Genomic DNA, 24,370 nt, shown 5'->3' on the forward strand with positions numbered 1-24,370 from the left:
GGCAGTACAAATTAAAACAATAAATGTTATCAAATATTTATATATCCAGCTCGCACAAGAGAGGTAGGAGTAGCACGTTCTAGAAGATGTGTTTTGATGTAGTAGTTTATAAATGTAATAGTGTGCCACCCAATTGCATATTGGAGTGAAGTTTCTCTAACATCTTGGAACATTTTTTAAAGGAAAAAATCATCAACGTGTTGTTTTTAATTAATCAATAATAACAATGCACATGCCTTTGTGAGACAATCAATCTTAAGAATAAAAAGGGCATTTAAGTGTTATTATCATTTGTAATGTGCTGCACAATAAAGAGTTCATTGTAGGTGTAACACCTTTATTTTGTGCAGCAGGTGTATAGGGCCAAATTATTATTTTTATCGAAATGCATTGCAAACTAAGTAGATTCTAATTATTATTTTTTGTTTATTATTGGCTATATTTCTATCTATATATAATTTGACATTCAATAAGTACGAATTTTCAGAAGCCCGTGGTAAGAAATTTAAACATGTAGTTTTTCCTTTGGCCGTTCTTCTAGAAGTTGCATGCTTATACAATCTTGAACATGTTCTTTTCCATTTCCATTGTCCATGCATTCAAAATGGCACATACAAATTTATGGTATGGTCTTGACAAGATAACATACTACTGTTGGCGAATGCCGATGAATTGAACTTAATTTGTTCTGCACTGAAGTTTGATTAAATAATCACTCCTTACACGCATTGGGCTCACCATCTTGATGAGGGTGCTTCTCTTCAAGCTGAGTGGAATGCAAAGTTTGCAGAGTATGAAAAGAAATACCAGCATGAGGCTACCGAGCTAAATAGCATAATATCAGGGAATCTTCCGGCTGGGTGGGAGAATGCTCTTCCGGTGAGTTGTCCCCTGAACCTTAATTGTCTTGTATATGTAATATTCATCAATCTCAGAAATATATACCTGAAAGTCTGATCTTTTTTTCTTCCGTTGTTTGTTTTTCAGAAATATACCCCTAAAAGTCCTGCTGATGCTACAAGGAACCTATCTCAACAATGCTTGAATGCTCTTGCTAAAGTAATACCTGGATTTCTTGGAGGCAGTGCTGATCTTGCATCATCAAACATGACATTACTAAAGATGTTCGGTGATTTCCAAAAGGACACCTCTGAAGAGCAAAACATCCGCTTTGGTGTTAGAGAGCATGCGATGGGTGCCATTTGTAACGGCATTGTTGTACACACCCCTGGCCTGCTACCTTACTGTTCAACGTTCCTTGTGTTCACTGACTACATGAGAGCGTCTATACGCCTTTCAGCCTTGTCTGAATCAAGAGTTATCTTTGTGATGACTCATGATTCCATTGGACTCGGAGAAGATGGGCCGACACATCAGCCGGTTGAGCAGTTATTCAGTCTCAGAGCAATGCCAGGCATATTAATACTCCGACCAGCTGATGGAACCGAGACTTCTGCGGCTTATATGATTGTGGTTATCAACAGGAAGAGGCCATCTATATTGCACTCTCTCGGCAGAAGCTCCCACAGCTGGAAGGTACATCGGTTGAAGGCGTTGCTAAGGGAGGATACGTCATTTCTGACAATTCCTCGGCCAACAAACTGTTGGAAATATGCCCTAGAGGCAATAATAAATTAGTTATTATTATATTTCTTAGTTCATGATAATCGTTTATTATCCATGCTATAATTGTATTGATTGGAAACACAATACTTGTGTGGATACATAGACAAAACACTGTCCCTAGTAAGCCTCTAGTTGACTAGCTCGTTGATCAAAGATGGTAAAGGTTTCCTGGCCATAGGCAAGTGTTGTCACTTGATAAACGGATCACATCATTAGGAGAATCATGTGATGGACTAGACCCAAACTAATAGACGTAGCATGTTGATCGTGTCATTTTGTTGCTACTGTTTTCTGCGTGTCAAGTATTTGTTCCTATGACCATGAGATCATATAACTCACTAACACCGGAGGAATGCTTTGTGTGTATCAAACGTCGCAATGTAACTGGGTAACTACAAAGATGCTCTATAGGTATCTCCGAAGGTGTTCGTTGAGTTAGTATGGATCAAGACTGGGATTTGTCACTCCGTGTGACGAAGAGGTATCTCGGGGCCCACTCGGTAATACAACATCACACACAAGCCTTGCAAGCAATGTAACTTAGTGTAAGTTGCGGGATCTTGTATTACGGAACGAGTAGAGAGACTTGCCGGTAAACGAGATTGAAATAGGTATGCGGATACTGACGATCGAATCTCGGACAAGTAACATACCGAAGGACAAAGGGAATGACATACGGGATTATATGAATCCTTGGCACTGAGGTTCAAACGGTAAGATCTTCGTAGAATATGTAGGATCCAATATGGGCATCCAGATCCCGCTATTGGATATTGACCGAGGAGTCTCTCGGGGCATGTCTACATAGTTCTCGAACCCGCAGGGTCTGCACACTTAAGGTTCGACGTTGTTTTATGCGTATTAGAGTTATATGGTTGGTTACCGAATGTTGTTCGGAGTCCCGGATGAGATCACGGACGTCACGAGGGTTTACGGAATGGTCCGGAAACGAAGATTGATATATAGGATGACCTCATTTGATTACCGGAAGGTTTTCGGAGTTACCGGGAATGTACCGGGAATGTACCGGGGGGGGGGGGGCAACCCACCCCGACGAAGCCCATAGGCCTTGGGGGAGACACACCAGCCCTTAGTGGGCTGGTGGGACAGCCCACAAGTGCCCTATGCGCCAAGGAGAAGAAAATCAAGAGAGAAAGAAAAAAAAGGAGGAGGTGGGAAGGAAGGGGGACTCCCTCCCACCAAACCTAGTCCAACTCGGTTTGGGGGGGAGAGTCCTCCCCCTTGGACTCGGCCGACCCCCTTGGGGCTCCTTGAGCCCCAAGGCAAGGCCCCCTCCCTCCCACCTATATATACGGAGGTTTTAGGGCTGATTTGAGACGACTTTTCCACGGCAGCCCGACCACATACCTCCACGGTTTTTCCTCTAGATCGCGTTTCTGCGGAGCTCGGGCGGAGCCCTGCTGAGACAAGGTCATCACCAACCTCCGGAGCGCCGTCACGCTACCGGAGAACTCTTCTACCTCTCCGTCTCTCTTGCTGGATCAAGAAGGCCGAGATCATCGTCGAGCTGTACGTGTGCTGAACGCGGAGGTGCCGTCCGTTCGGTACTAGATCGTGGGACTGATCGCGGGATTGTTCGCGGGGCGGATCGAGGGACGTGAGGACGTTCCACTACATCAACCGTGTTCTCTAACGCTTCTGCTGTACGATCTACAAGGGTACGTAGATCACTCATCCCCTCTCGTAGATGGACATCACCATGATAGGTCTTCGTGCGCGTAGGAAATTTTTTGTTTCCCATGCGACGTTCCCCAACAGTGGCATCATGAGCTAGGTTCATGCGTAGATGTCTTCTCGAGTAGAACACAAAAGTTTTTGTGGGCGGTGATGTGCGTTTTGCTGCCCTCCTTAGTCTTTTCTTGATTCCGCGGTATTGTTGGATTGAAGCGGCTTGGACCGACATTACTCGTACGCTTATGAGAGACTGGTTTCATCGTTACGAGTGACCCCCTTTGCTCAAAGATGACTGGAAGTGACGGTTTCTCCAACTTTAGTTGAATCGGATTTGACCGAGGAGGTCCTTGGATGAGGTTAAATAGCAACTCATATATCTCCGTTGTGGTGTTTGCGTAAGTAAGATGCGATCCTACTAAATGCCCTTGGTCACCACGTAAAACAGGCAACAACAAAATTAGAGGACGTCTAACTTGTTTTTGCAGGGTATGCTTGTGATGTGATATGGCCAACGATGTGATGTGATATATTGAATGTATGAGATGATCATGTTGTAATAGTTAATATCGACTTGCACGTCGATGGTACGGCAACCGGCAGGAGCCATAGGGTTGTCTTTATAACTAACGTTTGTGCTTGCAGATGCGTTTACTATTTTTCTAGGACGTAGCTTTAGTAGTAATAACATGAGTAGCACGACAACCCTGATGGCGACACGTTGATGGAGATCATGATGATGGAGATCATGGTGTGACGCCTGTGACAAGAAGATCGTGCCGGTGCTTTGGTGATGGAGATCAAGAAGCACGTGATGATGGCCATATCATGTCACTTATGAATTGCATGTGATGTTAATCCTTTTATGCACCTTATTTTGCTTAGAACGACGGTAGCATTATGAGGTGATCTCTCACTAAAATTTCAAAGACGAAATTGTGTTCTCCCCGACTGTGCACCGTTGCTACAGTTCGTCGTTTCGAGACACCACGTGATGATCGGGTGTGATAGACTCAACGTTCACATACAACGGGTGCAAAACAGTTGCGCACGCGGAACACTCGGGTTAAGCTTGACGAGCCTAGCATGTGCAGACATGGCCTTGGAACACATGAGACCGAAAGGTCGAGCATGAATCGTATAGTTGATATGATTAGCATAGAGATGCTTACCACTGAAACTATTCTCGACTCACGTGATGATCGGACTTGAGATAGTGGATTTGGATCATGTACCACTCAAATGACTAGAGAGATGTACTTTTTGAGTGGGAGTTCTTAAGTAATATGATTAATTGAACTAATTGTCATGAACATAGTCTAATGGTCTTTGCGAATTACGATGTAGCTTGCGCTATAGCTCTACTGTTTTTATATGTTCCTAGAGAAAATTTAGTTGAAAATTGATAGTAGCAAACTTTGCAAACTGAGTCTATAAAACCGAGGATTGTCCTCGTTGCTACGCAGAAGGCTTATGTCCTTAATGCACCACTCGGTGTGCTGCACCTCGAGCGTCGTCTGTGGATGCTATGAATATCCGACATACAAGTTTCTGATGACTACACAATAGTTCAGTGCAAAATACTTAATGGCTTAGAAGCAAGGCGCCGAAAACGTTGTAAAACGTCACGGAACATAAGTGATGTTCTAAAGAGATGAAATTGTGATTTCATGCTTGTGCCCTTGTTAAGAGGTACGAGACCTCCAACAAGATTCTTTGTCCACAGAGTAAAGGAGAAAAGCTCAATCGTTGAGCGTGTGCTCAGATTGTCTGAGTACGACAAACACTTGAATCAAGTGGGAGTTAATCTTCCAGATGATATAGTGATGGTTCTCCAAAGTCACTGCCACCAAGCTGTGAGAGCTTCGTGATGAACTATAACATGTCAAGGATAGATACAATGATCCTTGAGCGATTCACGATGTTTGACGCTACGAAAGTAGAAATCAAGAAGGAGCATCAATAGTTGATGGTTTGTAAAACCACTAAGTTTCAAGAAAGGCAAGGGCTAGAAGGGATACTTCGTGAAACGGCAAAACAGTTGCTACACTAATGAAGAGACCCAAGATTAAACCCAAACCCGAGACTAAGTGCTTCTGTAATGAGGGGAACAGTCACTGAGGCGGAGCAACTCTAGATACTTGGTACATAAGAAGGTTGGCAAAAGTCGAATGAAGTGTATTTGATATACATGATGTTGATGTGTACTTTACTAGTACTCCTAGTAGCATGAGGGTATTGGATACCGGTTCGGTTGCTAAGTGATTAGTAACACGAAATGAAAGCTACGGCATAAACGGAGACTAGCTAAAGGCGAGGTGACGATACGTGTTGGAAGTGTTTCCAAGGTTGATATGATCAAACGTCGCACGCTCCCTCTACCATCGGGATTGGTGTTAAACCTAACTAATTGTTATTTGGTGCTTGCGTTAAGCATGAACATGATTGGATCGTGTTTATTGCAATAAGATTGTTCATTTAAAGAGAATAATGGTTACTCTATTTTCTTGAATATTCACCTTCAATGGTTTATTGAATCTCGATCGTAGTGTTACACATGTTCATGATATTGGTGCCAAAAGATACGAGTTAATGATGATAGTACCACTTACTTGTGGCACTGCCGCTTGAGTCATGTTAGTATAAATTGCATGAAGAGGCTCCATGCTGATGGATCTTTGTACTCACCAGATTTCGAATCACTAGTGACATGCAAATCATATCACATGAGCAAGGCCTTGTTTTCATTGAGATGAAATAAGATAGTAACTTGTTGGAAGTGATACATTTTGATGTATGCAGTCCAATGGGTGCTGAGGCACGCAGTGGATATCATTATGTTCTTACTTCACTGACGATTTGAGTAGATACAGGAGTATTTACTTAATGAATCACAAGTCTGAAATGTTGAAAAGTTCAATTCCGTTTCAGAGTGAAGTTCGTCGTAACAAGAGGATAAACTGTCTACGATATGATCATGGAAATGAATATCTGAGTTACGAGTTTTGGTATGCAGTTAAGACAATGTGGAAATTGTTTCGCAGTTCATGCCACCTGGAACATCATAGTGTGATGATGTGTCTGAACGTCATAGCCACGCACTATTTGGTATGGTGCATATTATGATGTCTCTTATCGAATTACCACTATCGTTTCTGGGTTATGCATTAGAGACAACCGCACTCACTTTAAATAGGGCACCGCGTATTTCCATTGAGATGACACAGTATAGACTGAGGTTTAGAAAAATCTAAATTGTCGTTTCTTGAAAGTTTGGGGCTTCGACACTTATGTGAAAAAGTTTCAGTCTAATAAGCTCGAACCCAAAGCGGATAAATGCATCTTCATAGGATATCCAAAACAGTTGGGTACATCTCCTATCTCAGATCCGAAAGCGAAGTGTTTGTTTCTAGAAACGGATCCTTTCTCGAGGAAAGGTTTCTCTCGAAAGAATTGAGTGGGAGGGTAGTAGAACTTGATGAGGTTATTGAACCATCACATCAACCAGTGTGTAGCAGGGCGCAGGAAGTTGTTCCTGTGGCGCCTACACCAATTGAAGTGGAAGCTGATGATGGTGATCATTGAGCTTCAAATCAAGTTACTACAAACCTCGTAGGTCGACAAGGTCGCGTACTGCTGCAGAGTAGTACGGTAACCCTGTCTTGGAGGTCATGTTGTTGAGCAACAGTGAACCTACGAGTTATGGAGAAAGCGATGGTGGGCCCAGATTCCGACAAATGGTTGGAAGCCATGAAATCCGAGAGAGGATCCATGTGTGAAAACAAAGTGTAGACTTTGGTAGAACTACTTGATGGTCATAGGACTATTGAGTAAAATGGATCTTTAAAAGAAGACAGACGATGATGGTGATAAGTCACTATTAAGAAAAGCTCGACTTGTCGCAAAGATGTTTTCGACAAGATCAAACAGTTGACTATGATGAGACTTTCTCACTCGTAGCGATGCTAAAGGTCTGTTAGAATTATGTTAGTTGTTGATGCATTATTTATGAAATATTGCACGTAGGATGTCAAAACATTGTTTTCTCGACGGTTTCCTTGAGCAAACATTGTATGTGATACAACCAGAAGGTTTTGTCGATCCTAAAGATACTAGCAAGTATGCAAGCTCCAGTGATCCTTCAATGGACTGGTGCAAGCATCTCGGAGTTGGAATATACACTTTGATGAGATGATCAAAGATTTTGGGTTTATACAAAGTTTATGAGAAACTTGTATTTCCAAAGAAGTGAGTGGGAGCACTATAGAATTTCTGATAAGTATATGTGGTTGACATATTGTGGATCAGAAGTAATGTAGAATTTCTGTAAAGCATACAAGGTTGTTTGAAAGGAGTTTTCAAAGGAATACCTGGATTGCGCTACTGGAACGTTGAGCATCAAAGATCTATGGAGATAGATCAAAAGCGCTTAATGAAAGTTTCAATAAGATGCATGCCTTGACAAGTTTTTGAAGGAGTTCAAAATAGATCAGCAAAGAAGGAGTTCTTGGTTGCGTTGTAAGGTGTGAATTTGAGTAAGACTCAAAACCCGACCCCGGCAGAATAAAGAGAATAGACGAAGGTCGTCTTCTATGCGTTAGCCGTAGAATATAAAGTATGCCATGCTGTGTACCGCACCTGATGTGTGCCTTGACTCAAAGTATGTTGAGAGGTACAGAGAGTGATCCATGATTGAATCACTAGCAGCGGTCAAAATTTATCCTTAGTAACTAATGGACTAAGGAATTTTTCTCGATTACGGAGGTGGTTAAAGAGTTCGTCGTAAAGGGTTACGTCGATGCAAGCTTTGACACTAATCCGAATAACTATGAGTAGTGAAACGGATTCGTATAGTAGAGTAGATATTTGGAGCATTTCCAAATAGCACGTAGTAGCAGCATCTATAAGATGACATAAAGATTTGTAAAGAACGCACGGATCTGAAAGTTTCAGAACCGTTGACTAAAACCTCTCTCACGAGCAAGACGTGATCAGACCCCATAACTATATGGGTGTTGGATTCGTTGGAATCACATGGTGATGTGAACTAGATTATTGACTCTAGTGCAAGTGGGAGACTGTTGGAAATATGCCCTAGAGGCAATAATAAATTAGTTATTATTATATTTCTTAGTTCATAATAATCGTTTATTATCCATGCTATAATTGTATTGATTGGAAACACAATACTTGTGTGGATACATAGACAAAACACTGTCCCTAGTAAGCCTCTAGTTGACTAGCTCGTTGATCAAAGATGGTCAAGGTTTCCTGGCCATAGGCAAGTGTTGTCACTTGATAAACGGATCACATCATTAGGAGAATCATGTGATGGACTAGACCCAAACTAATAGACGTAGCATGTTGATCGTGTCATTTTGTTGCTACTGTTTTCTGCATGTCAAGTATTTATTCCTATGACCATGAGATCATATAACTCACTCACACCAGAGGAATTCTTTGTGTGTATCAAATGTCGCAACGTAACTGGGTGACTATAAAGATGCTCTACAGGTATCTCCGAAGGTGTTAGTTGAGTTAGTATGGATCAAGACTGGGATTTGTCACTCCGTGTGACGGAGAGGTATCTCGGGGCCCACTCGGTAATACAACATCACACACAAGCCTTGCAAGCAATGTAACTTAGTGTAAGTTGCGGGATCTTGTATTACGGAACGAGTAAAGAGACTTGCCGGTAAACGAGATTGAAATAGGTATGCGGATACTGACGATCGAATCTCGGGCAAGTAACATACCGAAGGACAAAGGGAATGACATACGGGATTATATGAATCCTTGGCACTGAGGTTCAAACGATAAGATCTTCGTAGAATATGTAGGATCCAATATGGGCATCCAGGTCCCGCTATTGGATATTGACCGAGGAGTCTCTCGGGGCATGTCTACATAGTTCTCGAACCCGCAGGGTCTGCACACTTAAGGTTCGACGTTGTTTTATGCGTATTAGAGTTATATGTTTGGTTACCGAATGTTGTTCAGAGTCCCGGATGAGATCCTCACGGACGTCACGAGGGTTTCCGGAATGGTCCGGAAACGAAGATTGATATATAGGATGACCTCATTTGATTATCGGAAGGTTTTTGGAGTTACCGGAAATGTATCGGGAATGACGAATGGGTTCCGGGAGTTCACCGGGGGGGGGGGGGCAACCCACCCCGGGGAAGCCCATAGGCCTTGGGGAGACACACCAGCCCTTAGTGGGCTGGTGGGACAGCCCACAAGTGCCCTATGCGCCAAGGAGAAGAAAATCAAGAGAGAAAGAAAAAAAAAGGAGGAGGTGGGAAGGAAGGGGGACTCCCTCCCACCAAACCTAGCCCAACTCGGTTTGGGGGGGGAGAGTCCTCCCCCTTGGACTAGGCCGACCCCCTTGGGGCTCCTTGAGCCCCAAGGCAAGGCCCCCTCCCTCCCACCTATATATACGGAGGTTTTAGGGCTGATTTGAGACGACTTTTCCACGGCAGCCCGACCACATACCTCCACGGTTTTTCCTCTAGATCGCGTTTCTGCGGAGCTCGGGCGGAGCCCTGCTGAGACAAGGTCATCACCAACCTCCGGAGCGCCGTCACGCTACCGGAGAACTCTTCTACCTCTCCGTCTCTCTTGCTGGATCAAGAAGGCCGAGATCATCGTCGAGCTGTACGTGTGCTGAACGCGGAGGTGCCGTCCGTTCGGTACTAGATCGTGGGACTGATCGCGGGATTGTTCACGGGGCGGATCGAGGGACGTGAGGACGTTCCACCACATCAACCGCGTTCTCTAACGCTTCTGCTGTACGATCTACAAGGGTACGTAGATCAATCATCCCCTCTCGTAGATGGACATCACCATGATAGGTCTTCGTGCGCGTAGGAAAATTTTTGTTTCCCATGCGACGTTCCCCAACACAAACCTGACCTCATCCTTATCGGCATAGGCTCTGAGCTAGAGATCGCCGAAAAAGCAGCAGAGCAGCTGAGGAAGGAGGGAAATTTTGTACGGGTTGTCTCGCTTGTTTGCTAGGAATTGTTTGAGGAGCAGTCTGAGGAGTACAAGGAGAGTGTACTACCAAACGAGGTTACTTCCAGGATTAGCATCGAAGCCGACGTCACACTGGGATGGGTGAAGTACACCAGACAGAAAGGCAAAGCAATTGGCATTGACCGCTTCGGTTCAAGTGCTCCTGCTGGGAAAATATACAAGGTGTTTGGTTTGGCCGTGGAGAATCTCATTGCAACAGAATTTTGTTTGTATCTATTTGTTTTCCATCTACAATTGGCAAAAAAAAGATGGAGTGTTGATGCCATATTTCCCCAGAATAATAGCTATATATCAATTGTTGTCTGGTTCTACCTACATAATTAGAATGTTCATTTTATTACATTGCATATATCTTTCTGCGTTTCTGAAAGTGCTCCTGATTCTGCATGTTGTTCCTTAATTCTTTAACTGTACAAAAAACATGCGAGTCATTACATAGGCTTTTACTACTACTACGCCATCATCCTGCAGCGACAACTGACGGCCTGTAAGACGTTTCTCTTGTGAGTGCAAGCAAGAATCTATTATTTTCACGAAATAAAGTAGAATATTCAGAGCATGGAGCGTTATATGGATTATGATTTAATGAGTACAGCTAAATTTTCGGTTTCTGCAACTTGTAACAATGAACCTTGACTGTTTTCTTTTGACTTATGTTGAAGCTGAATACAAGAACCTCAATTATCATATATGTTTTTTTTCATTGTAAACTCATGTAGGAATGAACTCTTGATGACAATTATTGCTAAGGCTGGCTACACTGATAAAGTAATTTATTTTTCTTCTGTTTTACTTAGCTCATGATTCAGAGCTTGTATACAATTGATATTTTTCGTGTATAGCTTAGTTAATATTACAACTTTGTATTAGTGTGACACCTCTAATTACAGTATTTTTGGGAAAAATAATATTCCAACCGAAGTTGAATTTGATTTTTTTGAATAGGTATGTGGCTATATTTTTTATGTATACATATATTTTTACAACATTACGTTTATGTATGCAACAAGAAAAATAAATGAATGGTCCGTGGCAACGCACGAGCAGCCAACTAGTACTCCTAATGGATGGATCAGGACTCTATGGTCCCCGGGCAGGGGCCGGCCACCAACACTCTTGTAATGACTACTCTGGACCAACTTGTATCAAGAGATGAACAACAGGATGGTATATGTGCTGAGCCGATCTCCTCTGGGGGGATATGCCCACTACTTGCTACTTCCTCTGTAAACTAATATAAGAGTGTTTAGATAACTAAAATAGTGATCTATACACTCTTATATTAGTTTACGAAGGGAGTACATGTTACCCCTCTAGTAAAATGTAAATGAAGACTACAGTAAATCAATTATACAATACAAATTCACGCAAGTGAAAAACCAACCCTTCTCCCACAACACTACTCACTACTTGCTCGCTAGACACATCTTCCTCCATATGTCCAACATCACATTTGACCCTACTTAACTCACCAATTTGTTTCCCTCCAAACCTGGCATCGCTTCACGTCTTAACCTAAAAAATTCGACATCATACCAAAGGTCCTAAATTATTAGTCAAATATACAAAATCTAAAGTTTGGATATTCTGCATTTCGACCGTCATTCCCTCCTCCCTTATTTCTTATGTTGAAAGTGTAGGAGATATGCCCGAGATGCAATAATAAATGTTATTGTTTATGTCCATGTTCATAATTATGTTTATGCTCCATGCTATAACTGCTATAGTTCTCGAGTCTACAATAACCACGAGGCTCGGAGGAAGACTCATATGCACGTGTTGAATAATAAACAGTAAAAAGTATTCCTAGACTGGCCTCTAAGACTAGCTCAAGTGTTGCATGATGGTTCTGTTTTCCTGATCCTGGGCATGACTATGCCGACAACTTTGAGGGCACAATGTTAGTAGAACATCTGTGTTGAATCGACCCAATTGATGTTATGCTATGAGATACATTCATCACAAGTTAATGGTTAATAACACAGGGAAAGTTAACGTTTGCATAATTCCTTAGACCATGAGAGTATCGTGTTCCTTCGTACTTGCTTTGTGAACTTTGGGGTTTGTTAAACGTCATCTGTAACGGGGTGGCTATTACGGCTGCTTACGGGTTGACGGAAAAGTATGACAAGTAACTTGGTAGCTTGAGATTGGGATTTGCTCCTCCGACGATGGAGAGATATTCTTTGGGACCTCTCGGTGTTACGGCATCCATCATCGTCTGGACATAAACATTGTGATTTGATCACAGGGATGCCGAAACACGGAAACGAGAAAAGAGAACAAAACTGGTAATGAGGTAACTGGCATAGTGGACAAGTGTTGATTCACGGGGATGCCGACAAGTCTCACCTCGGGTATTTGAAACATATAGCGAAGTAAAAGGAATAGCACACGACAACTGGAGGTTCCCTCGAATATTTATTCGTGTAGGTATAGGGGTCAATATGGGTGTCCACGACTGATGTTGATCATTGATCGGAAAGTGTTCCGGTCATATCTATACTTCACCGAACCTATAGGGTCACACACTTAAGGGTCATCTATCTGCTGAATACTAGACACGGAGTCTGAGAGAAAATCACCGAAAAAGTTTCGGGGACAACGGAAGAGTTCCATAGAGAGAACACCGAAAGAGTTCCGGTAAAACCGAAAAGTTGTTTCAAAGTAAATCATTAAGTTAGATTGGTTGTGGCACACGTGTGGAAATTATTGGAGGATACCAGAATAGTTCTGGTAACTTCTGAGATTTTTCAGAGACAAAAACCGAAAATGTTTCGGACTATCGGAACCGATTTCGTTGCTTTTCACACAGGAAAATCACTGATCTAAAAATGTTTCGGAACATGTCCAAAATTGTTTGGTACTGGAATTATTCTAGGACCCGTAAAAATATTTTCAGGTTTTTCGGTGACAAAAATTGGTTTTGTGAATAGTGAAAAGCACTGATTGGTTGCTTTTTGGGGAAATATCTAAAGGGAATATTCCCAAAAGATCTTGAGGGGATGACATGGAAGGATAAGGGCATAGTTTTGTAGAGCCGAAAGGCTGTGTGGGTTCCGGCAGGAACTAGTTGTGGACGGCGAAGGCCTGTCGGATAGATGACACCGTATGTGTGCAACTCTATAAAGAGATCGTAGTTTCGGTCTTAGTTCGTAAGTGCCTCCGGAAGGGCTGTCCGAGTACCTCTCCGAGTTTCGAGGGTCCTCCCGAAGGGCTGTTCGAGTGACCGTTTGGTTTTCGATGGTCCTCCTGAAGGGTTGTTCGAGAAACCGTTCGAGGGACTGTCCGACCGCCTCCCGGAGGGCTGTCCGAGGGGCAGACGAGGGAGTACATCCTCACGATTGGGAGGTTGTAAATCCTAGCTGCGGGGATCTGCACCGTCGATCGTCATCGACTCTACTTTCGCTGCTACGAGTCGGTAACGAAAAGATCGAACCTTGTATGAAGTCTCCATAGTGATCCTGGGCGTGCTCATAGTACCGATTTTTTTTGTTTTGTGTCGCGTTCCCCAACAGAAAATCTAAAGTTTGGACATTCTACATTTCGACCGTCATTCCCTCCTCCCTTATTTCTTATGTTGAAAGTTCACCAACAATAACTTGATCCACAAAACATACAACAAAATAAATATCACAATCAACACAAGTTGCCACAGGAATGGATGAGATTGTGTGGGGGTACACTGCACATGGTGTAGCAGGACAACAAGAAAGAAAAATCCACTCCCATGGTATAGCAGATAGAAATGAGTGTTTACACGGTCAAAAAAAGATGCACTAAAAGAAATTAAAATTCATTCTTTCATGCCCTTCAAAATCAACACTTCAATACCACTTCACAATCCATTTCACTCCAAAACACTACAATGGATAAAGCTAAGAAATATAACAAGAATCAAACAGTAGCAAGCTAATCTGAAAACAACAAGAACAAGCTAATCTGATGGATCCAATCCAAGACTTGAGGCCAGCTTCAGGGACTCACTCCATCAGCATGGCCTCGGATGTCGTCCTTCTTCGATATGTAAATTGGACAATCAATCAGTATGCCTTGCAAAGCCATCATGCATTACCCCTCTCGGGCAGAGTCCAAGGTTTAGTTTCAGCACAACACGACCTACCGCTCATTGCGGTAGCTAGTCCTTGCGATGCACAGGGAGTGAAAGGACGTGGATGTCGCCTAGAGAGGGGGGGGTGAATAGGCTCTTTAAAATAATTACGGTTTAGGCTTGAACAAATGCGGAATAAAACTAACGTTTAATATGTCAAGCACAAAACCTAAAACAACTAGGCTCACCTATGTGCACCAACAACTTATGCTAAGCAAGATAAACAACTAAGTGATAGTAAGATATATGAAAATAAACAATATGGCCATCACTAAGTAAAGTGCATAAGTAAAGGGTTCGGGTAAGAGATAACCGAGGCACGCGGAGACGATGATGTATCCCGAAGTTCACACCCTTGCGGATGCTAATCTCCGTTGGAGCGGTGTGGAGGCACAATGCTCCCCAAGATGCCATTAAGGCCATAGTAATCTCCTCATGCCCTCGCACAATGCAAGACGTCGTGATTCCACTAAGGGACCGTTGAGGGCGGTCACCGAACCCGTAGAAATGGCAAACCTTGGGGGCGGTCACCGGTACCCGTACAAATTGCTCGGGGCAATCTCCACAACCTAACTAGAGACCCCGACGCTTGCCCGGAGCTTTACACCAAAATGATTGAGCTCCGAGACACCACCAAGCTTTTAGGACGCCAAAGCATCCACGAAGAACAATATCTAGGGTACTAAGTACCAAAGGTAATAAGCTTCTCAAACTTCACTTCCACGTATCACCGTGGAGAACTCAAACCGATGCAACTAATGCAATGGCAAGAACACACGAAGTGGACAAGTTCCTCACGCTCAAATCCCTCCACAACAACAAAAGCTATGGAGAAATATAAGAGGAAGAACAAGGAGCTCACAAAGAACTCCAAGATCTAGATCCAAGGGGTTCCCCTCACATAGAGGAGAAAGTGATTGGTGGAGATGTGGATCTAGATCTCCTCTCTCTTTTCCCTCAAGACCAAGCAAGAATCATTGGAGGGATTGAGAGTAAGCAAGCTCTAAGAAGGTCAACAATGGAGGTAGAACATGAGCTCAACGGATCAGTTAGTCCAAGGGGGAAGAAGACCCCCTTTATATAGCGGGGGAAGAAATCAGACCGTTACCCCCACTTACAGCCCGAGCACAGCGTTACTACCGCTAGCCCCTGGCGGTACTACCGCTAGACCCTGGCGGTACTACCTCTAGAGAAAGTCTTCGCAAAAAGTCCGACAAAGAACAACCGCTCAGAGAGAGCTACTACCGTCCCGAAGCGGTACTACCGCCCACCCGGAGCGGTAGTAAAAAATTACTACCGCTCCGGGGGCGGTACTACAGCTCCAGGGGTGGTACTACCGCTACAAGAGCGGTACTACTGCTGGCACCAGGACCGGTACTACCACTGGATACTGAATCTGCTCTAACTTTCGCATACGAACTCCGATTTCAACGAAACCAAGTTTGTTGGAAAGCTAACGACATGGCCTAACACAATCTTGATAGAAATATAAATAATAAGCAGGTGAGAAAAGTCCCATAAGAAAATGGTGAGAACCCTTCATTGAATAAGACCGGTAAATAGCAGATAGAAATCAGTGTTTACACGGTCAAAAAAAGATGCACTAAAAGTGAGCAGGACAACAAGAAAGAAAAATCCACTCCCATGGTATAGCAGATAGAAATCAGTGTTTACACGGTCAAAAAAAGATGCACTAAAAGAAATTAAAATTCATTCTTTCATGCCCTTCAAAATCAACACTTCAATACCACTTCGTAATCCATTTCACTCCAAAACACTACAATGGATAAAGCTAAGAAATATAACAAGAATCAAACAGTAGCAAGCTAATCTGAAAACAACAAGAACAAGCTAATCTGATGGATCCAATCCAAGACTTGAGGCCAGCTTCAGGGACTCACTCCATCAGCATGGCCTCGGATGTCGTCCTTCTTCGACATGTAAATTGGACAATCAATCAGTATGCCTTGCAAAGCCATCATGCATTACAATCAATCAGTATGGCTTGCAAAGCCATCATGCATCATGGATGGAGGGCACAATGTTAGTAGAACATCTGTGTTGAATCGACCCAATTGATGTTATGCTATGAGATACATTCGTCACAAGTTAATGGTTAATAACAGAGGGAAAGTTAACGTTTGCATAATTCCTTAGACCATGAGAGTATCGTGTTCCTTCGTACTTGCTTTGTGAACTTATATTGTCCTCGCATTTGAGATGGATGTGAAGGATGCCGGTCGGACCGAGTGTTTTGTGATCGGTCACTGATCGGACGATCTGTCCACACGTTTGAGACAAGTATGAGTGTCTGAGTGTAGATATTCATAGTTATTGTTTGTTATGGCGTTTAGTATGCCATCCATCTATTCATGAGCCCTTCTGGACCAACACGTACTGTACTAGCAGTGTATATTTCACTACTTGAATCCTTCCGGTGCAGGAACCGTTGGTTCCACCCCCCGGCTAGAGGAAGATTTACTCCATTTGTTCTTAGATTCGAGGAGTATTCAGTTGTTCGCAATCTGCCTTGCACGAGTCTTCTTTTTCTTTTTTCGGAAGTCCCTTGCACGACTTTGACTGTCGTTTTTACCTACAGAAATAGTTAAAAAAATAACACAACACTAGGTAGTTTTGCAACACAAATATAGACAATGTTGATATTATGCTCCATCATCGACGCCATCCTCCTTGCTGGTGGGCCGTGGCCGAAATTTAATGTCGCCTGTAGACCTCTGAATCACCATCGGAGCCACAGAAACGTTATTCACAAGTAGACCGAAAAGTCATTACCTTGAGAAACAAATCATTGGCCGTCCTGTAACTTCATTCTAGAGCTGGCCGTCATGCAGTGATTCCGCTATTGTAGCTTTTTGTTCCGTTTTTTCAGAAAAAAGGAAAAGACCTAAAAAACCTAAAAATATAAACAGAAAACAGAAAACGAGTAAAAACCTTCTAGAAGGTGTACAAAATAGTCAGGGCCCTTCTACAAGCACCCAAAACGGGGCCACTGTAGCCAAAATTACTTTGTGACGATCGCGTGCTCCATCGCCGGTCTCATGTACAGATAGGGTAGCCCCCCCATCTTATTTCGCCCGGATCGCTTTCCTGTGCGTACCAACGACATTTTGCCGCATAATAAGGCAGATAGAAATTTCCACTACGGCTTTTCTTAGGCAAATTTCCACTACGTTTTCCTTCTTATTTGCTGCTCAGTGACATTAACTGGGCTAGCCTGTTAAGCGAACCGGAAACCTTTTTCTGAAAAGCTAAGCATTTCGCTCAAGGTCCATTTTTTTTGTTTACCTTTTCATGTTGTTTTCTTCGGTTTCCCTTTCCTTCTCCAGAAAGTGTTCCTCTATTAAAATATGTTGAAATTTTAAAAAATGCTTAGAATTTTTCAAAAATTTATACAATTTTAGAAAATGATCATAATTGCCAAAAACACAATTGGGTTTCAAATAATGTTTTAGAATTTAAAAATATGTACCTCTTTTCTAGAAAACCAAAAATATAAAATACAAGTCTTCATTTTCAGAAAATATTGTATTTCCAATAACCTGTTCATGTATAAATAAAATTGAGTTCCTTTTATATAATGTTTAGTTTATTACAAAATGTTTGCTTTTATGAAAAAAAATGATCGCATTATGTAGAGAAGTGTTCAAATTTTCAAAAATGTTGGTGCTCTATTTTTTTTCCAAATTTTCAGAAAACTTGACATTATGAAAAAAGTTTACAGTTAATAAAATACGCATTTGTATTTAGAAAACGCTCAAAAATAAGAGAATGGCAAAACAATGTGTGCTAGATTGTGCTGGAGCCGCTAGAGTATACACCATCTGCAAGTGAATCACCCCAATGAATGCTGGACAAAAAACATAGAACAGTAGCGTAATGTGTCAGCCCGGTTGCTCGCGCACGCACATCTCAAGGGCAATATGACTCACAGCACTCACGTCGAAACTCCTCTCAGGGAAAGCTAAAACAGTTTTCTATGTAATTACTTGAAACGGTGTTCATGCATTTCAATATTATTTTATGTTTTTTAAATGTTCATACAGAAAAATACTGGTCCATTTTATCTACAAAATTTCATAATTTAAAATATAAAAGTATATTTCGAAAAATATTCCTACAATTCTAATAATTGTCAGATATGCAAAAACGGTGTTTTTTTTGTCAAAATTTTGGTTGCAGATTAGAATTTTTTTTTAGTTTTAAAATTTCAACATTTGTTTTGATATGTTACTGAAAAACTCTGCCCATATTCATAAAAAATAGCTTCTATAATGTTATTTTATTTTCGAATTTTCAACTTGTATCTAAATATATCCGCCATGCAACAATATGTGTTCAGCATCTCTTTTAATATGTCGACAGTCAAAATTATATTTAGAAGGAAATGTTTGTATAATTATCAAAATAAAAGAATAAAAAATGGAAATGGAACATAATAAAGTTAAAATGGACAATAAAAAATTAAGTTAATAAATGAGAACAAAAAGAGGGTAAATTCAAATAAAAATCAACACACGTAAGAAATGAAATATAAAACAGAAAAGATCGAATCATGTGTAAACGGAGAAAACCCACACGGGGAACCTGGTTCGTGAAAATAGACAAAATATCGCCCTGCCCTGCTTTCATGCCGACCCAGGTCGTGACACAGAATGGTGAGCCACAATGAGTGATACATTGCATTTACGCTTCGAGTGGTTCTAGTAGGCAGCTAACATGCACTTAGTGAGACTCTATTTCAAAAAACAAAAAAAAAATTCACGAGTGCACGGGCATATGTGGCGCTACCAGTGCACCTAATTTAAATTATCCTATTTACAAATGTATAAAAAACTATGTTGTAATAACAACGATAATTAACCGTGCTACAAAATTTCAGATCCAAATTCCAAACATAGTATGGATTTTTTTTTGGCAAATTTACAGATGATAAATACAATGGGCCGAATTTAAGGCCCAATTTAGCTAGTATTGACATTGTGATTTGTCCTTGTTGTTTTGCTTCGAATTTGGATCAAAAATTGTGTACCAAGGTATATGTATTGTACTCATATCCTCACAAAGTTTCACATATTTTTCAAAAACTTTCCAAAATAAAATACGGAGATCGGGTGCATGAGTAGCCACAAATTTCTCTTTGAAAGTCCATGTACAGTCCGTATATAAGAATACGAAAAAGTCTTTATACTGTGAGTAGTATATTATAAATCTTATTTCATATTAATCTGGTATAATATAGCTTCATATAGAAAAAGAACAGTTCATATACGGACTGTTCTTTTTTATACCCTTATTTTTTTATCTACTCCCTCCATTCCTTAATATAAGTCTTTTTAAAGATTTTTTTAGAAGAATACATACGAAGCAAAATGAATGTATCTACACTTTAATATATATATACATATATATATATACATACATACATACATACATATATATATATATATATACATACATACATACATACATACATACATATATATATATATATATATATATATATATATATATATAGTCCAGGACGTCTACACTTTAAAATGAATTTTCAGGACGTCTACACGCGCGAGCAGGCGCAGGACCTCGCCCCTCCACCTCGTCTGATAACAGACCAGGACCGTGAGGACCACCGTTGGTGGCATCGCCACCTCCTCGTCGCCGAGGAGGACGAGCAAGCCATGACGGAGTGGCGCCGGCGTCACTCGGAAGACGTCGCCACCGAGAATGCCTTCTGGGCGGAGAGGATGACAAGGCATCGCGAGGAGCGTGTGATAGGCGTCGGCGCAAGGCACTAGCCACATCGCAGTGCGAGGTCGTCAACAACGGTGGAACGTCGTTCTTCGGGAGTGATGATGAACATTGGGATGATATTTGGCTCGATACCTCGGACACCGAGGATGATGATGAGGAGGAGGACGACGACAGGGAGTAGGTTCTAGTAGTTACATCGTAGTTTTTATTTATTTGCACCATAGTTTTTTATCTATCTATGCGATGTATCGTTTTATTTATGTATAGTGAAATGAAATACCTATGTATTGTTTTATCTATCTATCTATGAAATATCTATGTATATCTATGTATTGTGTGAGAGCGTTGCATTTTAGCGCGCCCGCTTGAACTAAGCGCGTGTTGTGCATTTTACAGCGGTCGCTGGAGCCAGCGCTGGCCGCCGCGTCAAAATAGACGAGCAATGCGCCGCAAACTCATTTTTAACACGCCACGCATTGGACGGTGTCGAAGATGCTTTAATAAAAACTCTAAAAAGAATTATATTTAAAAACAGAGAAAGTATTTTTTTTATAGGAATAGACATTCGTATTCATGTGGATTGTGCTCCTGCGTGTTCAAGAAGGCTCATTTATCAATCCCTCGGGCGCAGCGTCCAGGTGTACTCAGGTGGTTAAAGCCCTCTTTCCTCCAAATCAACCGAGTGTATGTATGCGTATCCCATTGAAAAACAGCTCCTCTCTACCGGCGAGCTGACCGACGTACAATATGTGGTTCAAGTGGGTATTAATACCAGCTGAGAATCCTACGTCCGTATAGTACTCAAAGCAGGTGAGCGTACAGTCCCTGTATGGGCAAGAGATTATAACTAATCTGCAGCCCAGCCGGATGCAGTTCATGCAGGCGCGGTAACAGCGGTGTCGACCATCGGAAGCGCACAAGCACAAGACGGGGGACCGGTTTCGGTCCGGGATCAGGGCGGCCGGCCGGCCGGCACTTGGCCCTGCCGGAGCTTAATGCCATGTGATGTGATGTGCCTCCTCCTTGACTGTACCACTGCGGGGAGACCTGAAGCCTGACCAGCCGGATCTGCACGTGGTCAGTTAATAAGTCATGGAAGAAACTACTGACACATAAGACTGGATTGGTGCGTGCGTAAGGCAGGCCACCTACTCGCTGCTGCTAGTTTCAATTCACCCCCTCTCCTTTCCGGTTCTGATTCTGGCCGGTACTGTCTAATCCAGTTTCGGTTGCAGCTGCTAGCTTAGAGCATCTATAACCGAATTTAGCAAATCCGATCCCATTTGTGCATGCGTTCGCCACGTTTTAAGATCCTATTTTTTTTGTCGATGTAGCCGTTTTATTTTCATTTGTTCAATCACTTACACGTAATTGATATAGAAAGAAAGAAAGAAAGAAAGAAATGAATAAGAAAAGAAAAAATGAGGTTCGACGTGGGATAGCGTTCTACGTGGCGGACTGAGCGGACGCGTTCACTAGTCCTTATATTGTCCTTATATTTAAGATGGATGTGAAGGATGCCGGTTAGACCGATTGTTTGAGATGGGTATGAGGGTTTTGATTGAGTCATATTTTTGTGACCGGTCATTGATCGAACGATCTGTCCACATGTTTGACACAAGCATGAGTGTCCGATTGTAGATGTTCATAGTTATTGTTTGTTATGGCGTTCAACATGCCATCCTTCCATTCATGAGCCCTTTTGGACCAACACGTACTGTACTAGCAATGTATTTCACTACTCGTCGAATCCTTCCGGTGCAGGAACCGTTGGTTCCATCTTCACATGATATGTGCGGCCACCCCGGCTAGAGGAAGATTACTCCATTTGCCTTTAGATTCTAGGAGTATTCGGTTGTTCGCAATCTACCTTGCACGAGACTTAGTTTTCTTTTTCCGAAAGTGCCTTGCACGACTTCGATTATCGTTTTTTACTTATAGAAATCTCTCCCTAATAATAAAGCATCAATGGCTTCTCTCGTCCGTCGTGGCGTTAAAAAAAATCCCCTTCATTTTTAGGATTCAACATGCAGTCCCGTCATAAGTGAATCTGAGAAAACGCTTCATTTTTTCAAAAAGCCCCCTAAATTTGTAAGAATTTCAATCATGATCCTTTGGTTCATCTTATCCAGACGCTCCCTCTCCGGCCGTGGCGAGGTGAGGGGCGACGCAGGAGGAGGGAGGCCGCCTTCATCTGGCCGTCGCCGGCCATGCTCGCACGGGAGGAGAGAGGCCGCCTCCATCTGGCTGTCGCCGGCCATGCTCGCGCGGGAGGAGAGAGGCCGCCTCCATGTGGCTGTCGCCGGCCATGCTCGCGCGGGAGGAAGGTGGTCGTCTCCATCTGGTCGCCGTCGGACGCGTCCACACGGAGGAGCTGTTGCCATCGTTATCGTTTCGCCGTGCCGCACAACATCGGCGCCCCGACAAAGTGGCTCGCCTTCCCACCGCCACTTAGGATCCACACCCTCTGTGGCCACCTATGGTGAGTCTTCTCCCCCTAAACCTAACCGTGGATGCCCACCTAAGTAATAGTGAGGGTCATATCATCTGCCATAGATTTTGATATTACAAGAAATCACAAGTCAGTTTTTTTTAAATTGAATTTCATCTTGTGGCCTGAGTGGATGGGGAAACCAGTAAGCAACAACCTCTGAGTGCAGGTAAACGGTGCAACTATCGCTAGGAAGGCCTCAAGGGTGCAGTTGCCAGCTAACAGACGTACTCTGATGGTGTACATGGATTTTTGGATTGAGAAGGACCCTATATAGAAGGAGGTGATGAACCGGTCTACTGGTTGCAGTGAGATGATATCTTCCATGTTAGATCTTTCTTCTCAGTTGTTGTTTCGAGTGAAACTACTTTGTGAGGAGTGGCTATCCCTACATGACTTAAAGCTGATGGATTTGTTCCTTTGTGCGAAACTGTTTGGTGATGCTCTATAATTCCTCATATGAGAAGGAAAATGATGATGGTGATTACACTAGATTTATCCTTGATTTGCTCTAACAATTAGGAATTATTAAAAAGACACTGGTGCATCCTTTGACTAGCAAAATGAACCTTTTCCCCTGTTCAAATTGTTAGTGGCCACACATATGGAGACCCGCATACATATGGGATGTTTCCTCAGTCGATGTCATCCTTTAATCAAGTAAATCATGCTGAAGTTTTCAATGGCTTTGGCATGCAAGGCCATCCAAAGGTGGAAAATAGATCTCTTGGTTGTGATGAGAGAGTTGTATATGAAGAAGTTCTACAAGGATATAATGTTACAAGTCATTGTAGAGATCGTATATGCTTAACTGCATGGTGACTTTGACCGAAATCTAATTACTATGGATGGTAAGCAACACTTTTATGCAGCATATCTGTCAAGATACAAAGGAAGATCTGCCTCAAGGTGCATCGGGTCGGCGATGGATCTCTGTTAAGCATGAAGTGGGCTATCTATAAGTGATAGAAAATGCACTGTTGCTTGTGCTCTCTCTTTACACTAAGCAATGGACAAATATGCCAGCTTATTTTTCCATTTGTAATTCCCTTTTTTCCTGGTGGCTAATCTATAACTGCCTTGTAGTAATCACTTTCTCTTTTTACATCAACATGATTTAGTCAATGGAGTCCTGCTGCTAAAGGATGTGAGAGGTAGTGCTGTCGTTGGAAGTTTACTCTTTGAACCACAAAGAGTACATATTTTACTAAATTCTATAGTTCTATTTGTTGACACGCCGGTTGATCAATTTTGAGTTAAATCAAAGTTGTTATCCGGAAAATACTTACCTACTTAAAAGAAGGTCCTAATAGAAAAAAAATTGGTATAGTTTTCAGGCATGCTAGCATTCAAATCTACTTCGGACACCAAATGGAACATCAACATTTTGATGCCTGAAGTGATACCTGGAGAAGAAGGGTACCAAAATAAATTCATGGCCTCTTTGCTTAATTCTATGAATTGTTCTGTGAGCAGTTTGCTTTGTCGACCATCAGGGAAAATAATTCATTCGTACATATGATATATGTTCCGCATTTATGACTGAAATAATGGTATGTTTAGCTTTGGCAATTGGAAACCCCATGTGTGTAGTTTTTTCAGTGGACATAATTCGCTCATGCTGAAGGCAAGATAATCATCAT

At 42.2% G+C, this 24,370-nt stretch overlaps 1 pseudogene; it reads left to right on the forward strand.

The window, feature by feature from the left end:
* The first annotated feature begins 729 nt into the window (after nucleotides 1-729).
* Nucleotides 730-22,722, forward strand: LOC123396188 (annotated as a pseudogene).
* The last annotated feature ends 1,648 nt before the right edge of the window (nucleotides 22,723-24,370 follow it).

Source organism: Hordeum vulgare, chromosome 5H (genome assembly GCF_904849725.1).
Source record: "Hordeum vulgare subsp. vulgare chromosome 5H, MorexV3_pseudomolecules_assembly, whole genome shotgun sequence".
In the NCBI taxonomy this organism is placed as follows: Eukaryota; Viridiplantae; Streptophyta; class Magnoliopsida; order Poales; family Poaceae; genus Hordeum; species Hordeum vulgare.